Source organism: Pristiophorus japonicus, chromosome 20, assembly GCF_044704955.1.
Source record: "Pristiophorus japonicus isolate sPriJap1 chromosome 20, sPriJap1.hap1, whole genome shotgun sequence".
NCBI lineage: Eukaryota > Metazoa > Chordata > Chondrichthyes > Pristiophoridae > Pristiophorus > Pristiophorus japonicus.
In genome coordinates this window covers 52,070,894-52,077,531 of record NC_091996.1, presented here as the reverse complement: position 1 = coordinate 52,077,531, position 6,638 = coordinate 52,070,894, and positions in this window count along the sequence as shown.

Genomic DNA, 6,638 nt, shown 5'->3' with positions numbered 1-6,638 from the left:
TCAGCTTCTTCGACTCATTCGCCAGCTCCTGGGTCATGTAAGCTGAGGTCAGGTGCAATTTTGAAAAAAGTTTGCCACCGGATAGCGTCGCAAAGAGGTCCTCCACTCTCGGTAGCGGATACTGCTTTTGGAGTGACACCCGATTGATGGTGGCCTTGTAATCCTGACCGACCCATCTGCCTTGAGCACCGGCACAATCGGACTCGCCCAGTCACTGAATTCGACTGGCGAGATGATGCCTTCCCTCAGCAGGCGGTCCAATTCGCCTTCTATCTTTTCCCGCATCATGTACGGCACCGCTCTGGCCTTGTGGTGTACTGGCCTGGCGTCCGGGTTTATGTGAATCACCAGTCACTGTGGGCAGTCTGGACAGGCCTGAGGCACCGCAAACAGCAGACACTCCAGCCAGCGCCCAACAACCGGAGCCCCAACTCGGGCGCTCTACAAGAGAGCGAAAACCACCAGAGAGACTCAACCTGTGATCCCAATAAGACTTTGGGGGGGGTCGGTGATGTCATGTATTCAACCAGCATTGTAACCCATGTATAATCTGACCTAAGTTGTGCACTGTGAGAACAATGACCACGAGGTGGTGAACTTGTGGGAGACACTCCTAACCTGGACCTTCAAATATAAAAAGAGAAGCTCCACCCACTTCCATCACTTGAGTGCTATGGAATAAAGGACAGGTCACAGACTGACCTCTCAAGCATGGGCCTTGTGTGCATTTATACTGTATAGTAAGGATGTATCACAAAGCAAGGATTGTTATCTCCACTGTTAATTTAAAACTACATTTTTCAGCCATATATTTTTTAGATTCTATTCTATGGCTCAGAAGTTTATTTATTAATGCCAAAATAGTTGAATAAAATGTCTACTTCAGTATTTAAATCTAGGACAATATTAGCAGTCTACAAATTGGTCAGAGCAAGCTTTGCACTCTTAAAAGCTGCCTGCAGGTGACATTATCTGAATCTGCTCATACATCCCCAACAGATAGCAGTGCTGTGTGTTCATTTTGTTTCTGCATTGACCAGTGACAATTGAGCTTGGAGATGAATGCAGTTGGTTTAAGCATATTGGCCCCAGGGATGTGCCTGTGCACCTGTACAAATGTGTTCTTTTTAATTAAATGGATCCAAGCCAAATAATAATTTGAGGATATGGTATTTTGTCTTGCAGAGTGAATTACAGGCTATTAACTGTGAAGTGGTGCGATTATAAGTTTCAACAGTATTGCTATTAAAAACATGATACTCTTGAGATATAGTTACAGTTTTGTGACTGAATAGATTTTGGAATGTGAAACATGGAGAGATTTTGATTGTTAAACAACAAAAGAAATGGTTGCATTTCATGTAAGTGTACCAGGGTATGGTCTGATTGGGATTACTGGCCACAAATCTCCCCACTCCTACAGCAGGTTCGCGATCTTAGCCTGCATGATTGACACTCTCCTGCACACGTAGCTTGTCACCTTGTGGATTTATCTGTCTCCTCAAACCTGATATTTAATGCCTAAAATGTGATTGTGCGCAAAAGCAATTTGATCTGTTACATTCACTATTTTAAGTCTGAATTTTGTGTTCTTGTTCATAAAAAAAAATTAGACTGAAATTATTTAACTGCTTTACAACCCTTTTATAGGAGCCTGTAGCTGCCAGGGACGATGCTGCCAGTAAGAGATTGTCTTTGAGCTTTACTTCGTACTAGCACTGTCGAAAGATCCCATTAGCTTGCTATTCTTCAGTTACAAGTTTAGTACAACAGCTACAAAGGACACATTTCAATGTAAACCAACCTAACGGATATGAACAGCCCACGTAGTCAGCACAAGACTCCCAGACGTCCTGTCTCAAACCTGCAGTACACAAGCACTTCTGCTTCCTGAGCTTGCAATAAGATATGATTGCTTTCTCAAGAGGTAGCTGACACCATACTCACCCACTTAACAATGATCATTACTGTTAGATTATTGCTTTTTTCTTTTTGCTGGTGTCATCAGTTGCTTGAAGTAGTTTGAAGGTGCACTCCAAGAGCATTTGAGGCTGTTGTCAACTTTGGTTTCAAAATAATTGTGGGATATGCTTGGTTTTTAGTTCACATTTGATTTCTGGTACATTATCTGTTATGTATTTAACCCTGTGTAACCTGTATTACACTACCACCAGAGGACCTACCTGTTGGAGTCCCAAGGAATCCCAGCATCCCTTTGGAGCACAGTATATAAGCAGGCCACCACGAGGTACCGGCACTCTGGAGTCTTATTAAAGGAGCTAAGGTCACACTTGCTCATTGTAAACAGTACTCAGATTCATCCTTTATTACGAGCGTACCATTATCCTTTTTGGTTACCTGCTTCGGTGACAAAAGAAAGAAAGACAGGCTTGCATTTATGTAGCACCTTTCACGATTACCAAATGTCTCAAAGTGCTTTACAGCCAATGAAGTATTTTGAAATGTAGTCACTGTTGTAATGTGGGAAACGCGGCAGCCAATTTGCGCAAAGCACACTCTCACAAACAGCAATGTGATAATGACCAGATAATCTGTTTGTGATGTTGGTTGAGGGATACATATTGGCGAGGATACCAAGGATAACTCCCCTGCTCTTCTTCAAAATAGTGCAATGGGATCTTTTACGTTGACCTGAGAGAGCAGATGGGGCATAGAAACATAAAAACATTAAAATTAGGTGCAGGAGCAGGCCATTCGGCCCTTCAAGCCTGCACCACCATTCAATAAGATCATGGCTAATCATTCAACCTTAGTACCCCTTTCCTGCTTTCTCTCCATACCCCTTGATCCCTTTGGCTGTAAGGGCCATATCTAACTCCCTTTTGAATATATCTAACGAACTGGCCTCAATAACTTTCTGCGGTAGAGAATTCCACAGGTAAACCACTCTCTGAGTGAAGAAGTTTCTCTTCATCGCGCTCCTAAATCTTACACTGTGACCGCTGGTTCTGGAACTCCTGAGCAACAGGAACATTATTCCTGCCTCTAACCTGTTCAATCCCAGCAGAATTTTACATGTTTCTATGAGATCCCATCTCATTCTTCTAAACTCCAGTGGATACAAGCCTAGTTGATCCAGTCTCTCCTCATATCTTAGTCCTGCCATCCTGGGAATCAGTCTGGTGAACCTTCACTGTACTCCCCCAATATCAAGAACATTCTTCCTCAGATTAGGAGACCAAGACTGAATACAATATTCTAGGTGTGGCCTCACCAAGGCCCTGTACAACTGCAGTAAAACCTCCCTGCTCCTATACTCAAATCCTCTAACTATAAAGACCAATATGCCATTTGCTGCCTTCACCGCCTGTTGTACCTGCATGCCAACCTTTAATGACTGATGTGCCATGTCGCCCAGGTCTCGTTGCATCTCCCCTTTTCTTAATCTGTCACCATTCAGATAATATTCTGTCTTCCTGTTTTTGCCACCAAAGTGGATAACCTCACATTTATCCACATTATACTGCATCTGCCATGCATTTATCCACTCACCTAACCTGTTCAAGTCACCCTGCAGCCTCTTAGCATCCTCCTCACAGCTCACACCGCCACCCAGTTTAGTGTCATCTGCAAACTTGGAGATATTACATTCAATTCTTTCATCTAAATCATTGATGTATATTGTAAATAGCTGGGGTCCCAGCACTGAACCCCGTAGCACCCCACTGGTCATTGCCTGCCATTCTGAAAAGGACCCATTTATTCCAACTCTCTGCTTCCTGTCTGCCAATCAGTTCTCTATCCTCGTCAATACATTACCCCCAATACCATGTGCTTTAATTTTGCACACTAATCTCTTGTGTGGACCTCGTCAAAAGACTTTTGAAAGTCCAAATACACCACATCCACTGGTTCTTCCTTTTCCACTCTACTGGTTACATCCTCAAAAAATTCCAGAAGATTTGTCAAGCATGATTTCCCTTTCATAAATCCATGCTGACTTGGACCGATCCTGTCACTGCTTTCCAAATGCGCTGCTATTTCATCTTTAATAATTGATTCCAACATTTAGTCCACTTCTGATGTCAGGCTAACCGGTCTATAATTCCCTGTTTTTCCTCTCCCTGCTTTTTTAAAAAGTGATGTTACATTAGCTACCTTCCAGTCCATAGGAACTGATCCAGAGTCAATAGAATGTTGGAAAATGATCACCAATGGATCCACTATTTCTAGGGCCACTTCCTTAAGTACTCTGGGATGCAGACTATCAGGCCCTGGGCATTTATCGGCCTTCAATCCCATCAATTTCCTTAACACAATTTCCTGACTAATAAGGATTTCCTTCAGTTCCTCCTTTTCGCTAGACCCTCGAACCCTTAGTATTTCCAGAAGGTTATTTGTGTCTTCCTTCGTGAAGACAGATCCAAAGTATTTGTTCAATTGGTCTGCCATTTCTTTGTTCTCCATAATAAATTCACCTGATTCTGACTGCAAAGGACCTATGTTGGTCTTCACTAATCTTTTTCTCTTCACATATCTATAGAAGCTTTTGCAGTCAGTTTTGTTGTTCCCTGCAAGCTTCCTCTCATACTCTATTTTCCCCCTCCTAATTAGACCATTTGTCCTCCTCTGCTGAATTCTAAATTTCTCCCACTCCTCTGGTTTGCTACTTTTTCTGGTCAATTTATAAGCCTCTTCCTTGGATTTAACACTATCCCTAATTTCCCTTGTTAGCCACGGTTGAGCTACCTTCCCCATTTTATTTTTACTCCAGACAGGGATGTACAATTGTTGAAGTTCATCCATGTAATCTATAAATGTCTGCCATTGCCTATCCACTGTCAATCCATTAAGTATCATTTGCCAGTCTATCCTAGCCAATTCACATCTCATATCATCGAAGTTACCTTTCCTTAAGTTCAGGACCCTAGTCTTTGAATTAACACTGTCACTCTCCATCTTAATAAAAAATTCTACTATATTATGGTCACTCTTCCCCAAGGGGCCTCGCACAACAAGATTGCTAATTAGTCCTCTCTCATTACACAACACCCATTCTAGGATGGCCAGCTCACTAGTTGGTTCCTCGACATATTGGTCTGGAAAGCCATCCCTAATACACTCCAGGAAATTCTCCTCCACCACATTGCTACCAGCTTGGTTAGCCCAATCTATATGTAAATTAAAGTCACCCATGATAACTGCTGTACCTTTATTGCACGCATCCCTAATTTCTCATTTGATGCCATCCCCAACCTTACTATTACTGTTTGGTGGTCTGTACACAACTCCTACTAGCGTTTTCTTCCCTTCTGCCCACAGCTGTACCCATACAGACTCCATATCATCCAAGCTAATGTCCTTCCTTACTATTGCATTAATTTCCTATTTAACCAGCAATGCTATCCTACCTCCTTTTCCTTTCTGTCTATCCTTCCTGAATGTTGAATATCCCTGGATGTTGAGTTCACAGCCTTGGTCACCCTGGAGCCATGTCTCCATAATCCCAATTATATCATAATCGTTAATAGCTGCCTGCACAGTTAATTCATCCACCTTATGTCCTTCAGAATTTTGCTCTAATGTGGCCCTTTTTGACTTTTGCCTTGGGTTTCTCTGCGCTGCACTTTTACAATTCTCCTTTCTATCTTTTGCTTCTGCCCCCATGGTATTTCCCTCTGTCTCCCTGCATAGGGTCCCATCCCCCTGCCATATTACTTGAACCCCTCCCCAACAGCACTAGCAAACACTCCCCCTAGCACATTGGTCCCGGTTTAGGGGCCTCAGTTTAACGTCTCGTCTGAAAGACGGCACCTCCGACAGTGCAGCACTCCCTCAGCACTGTACTGGAGTGTCAGCCTAGATTTATGTGCTCCAGTCCCTGGAGTGGGACTTGGGAAGGAAGGAGGGAGGGAGGGAGGGCTTGTCTATTAGTGCCAGTCACACTAACTCAAAACTGGATCTTATGAATGCCGACTTACAGCTTGAACTAGATGAGGAGTCCAAGTCATGTTTGACTATAAATACTCATCTAGGCCTGTATCAATTTAATAGGCTACCGTTTGGAGTGTCTTCTGCCCCTGCATATTCCAAGGGGTGATGAACCAGATTTTGCAAGGTATTGAACGGGTAGTATGTTATTTAGATGACATACTAATTTCAGCACCAAATAGGAAAATTTATAATAACATATTGAATAAAGTCCTCAAACAGCTAGAGAAGCACAAAGTACGAGTGTCTGCTCGTAAGTGTGAGCTATTGAAAATCTCAGTGGAGTACTTAGGATACAGAGTAGACAAAGATGGTTTACATCCAACCATGGTAAAGCTGGATGCAATCAGAAATGCACCCATTCCCAGGAATGTCACTGAACTTCTATCATATTTGGGTCTTTTGAACTATTATGGAAGTTCCTACCAAATTTGGCTACAGAATTACATCCACTGAATGAACTATTGAAAAAACAGGTCCATTGGAAGTGGTCAAAAGAATGCGATACAGCATTCAAGGAGTGTAAAAGCAAATTGGTAGTGAGCACCATGTTAGTTCACTATGACATATCTAAGGAGATTAAGCTAGCATGTGATGCCTCTCCGCATGGAGTTGGGGCAGTGATCTCTCATGTATCATGAAGTGGGGAGGTGAGACCAATTGCTTTTGCTTCATGTACTCTCAGT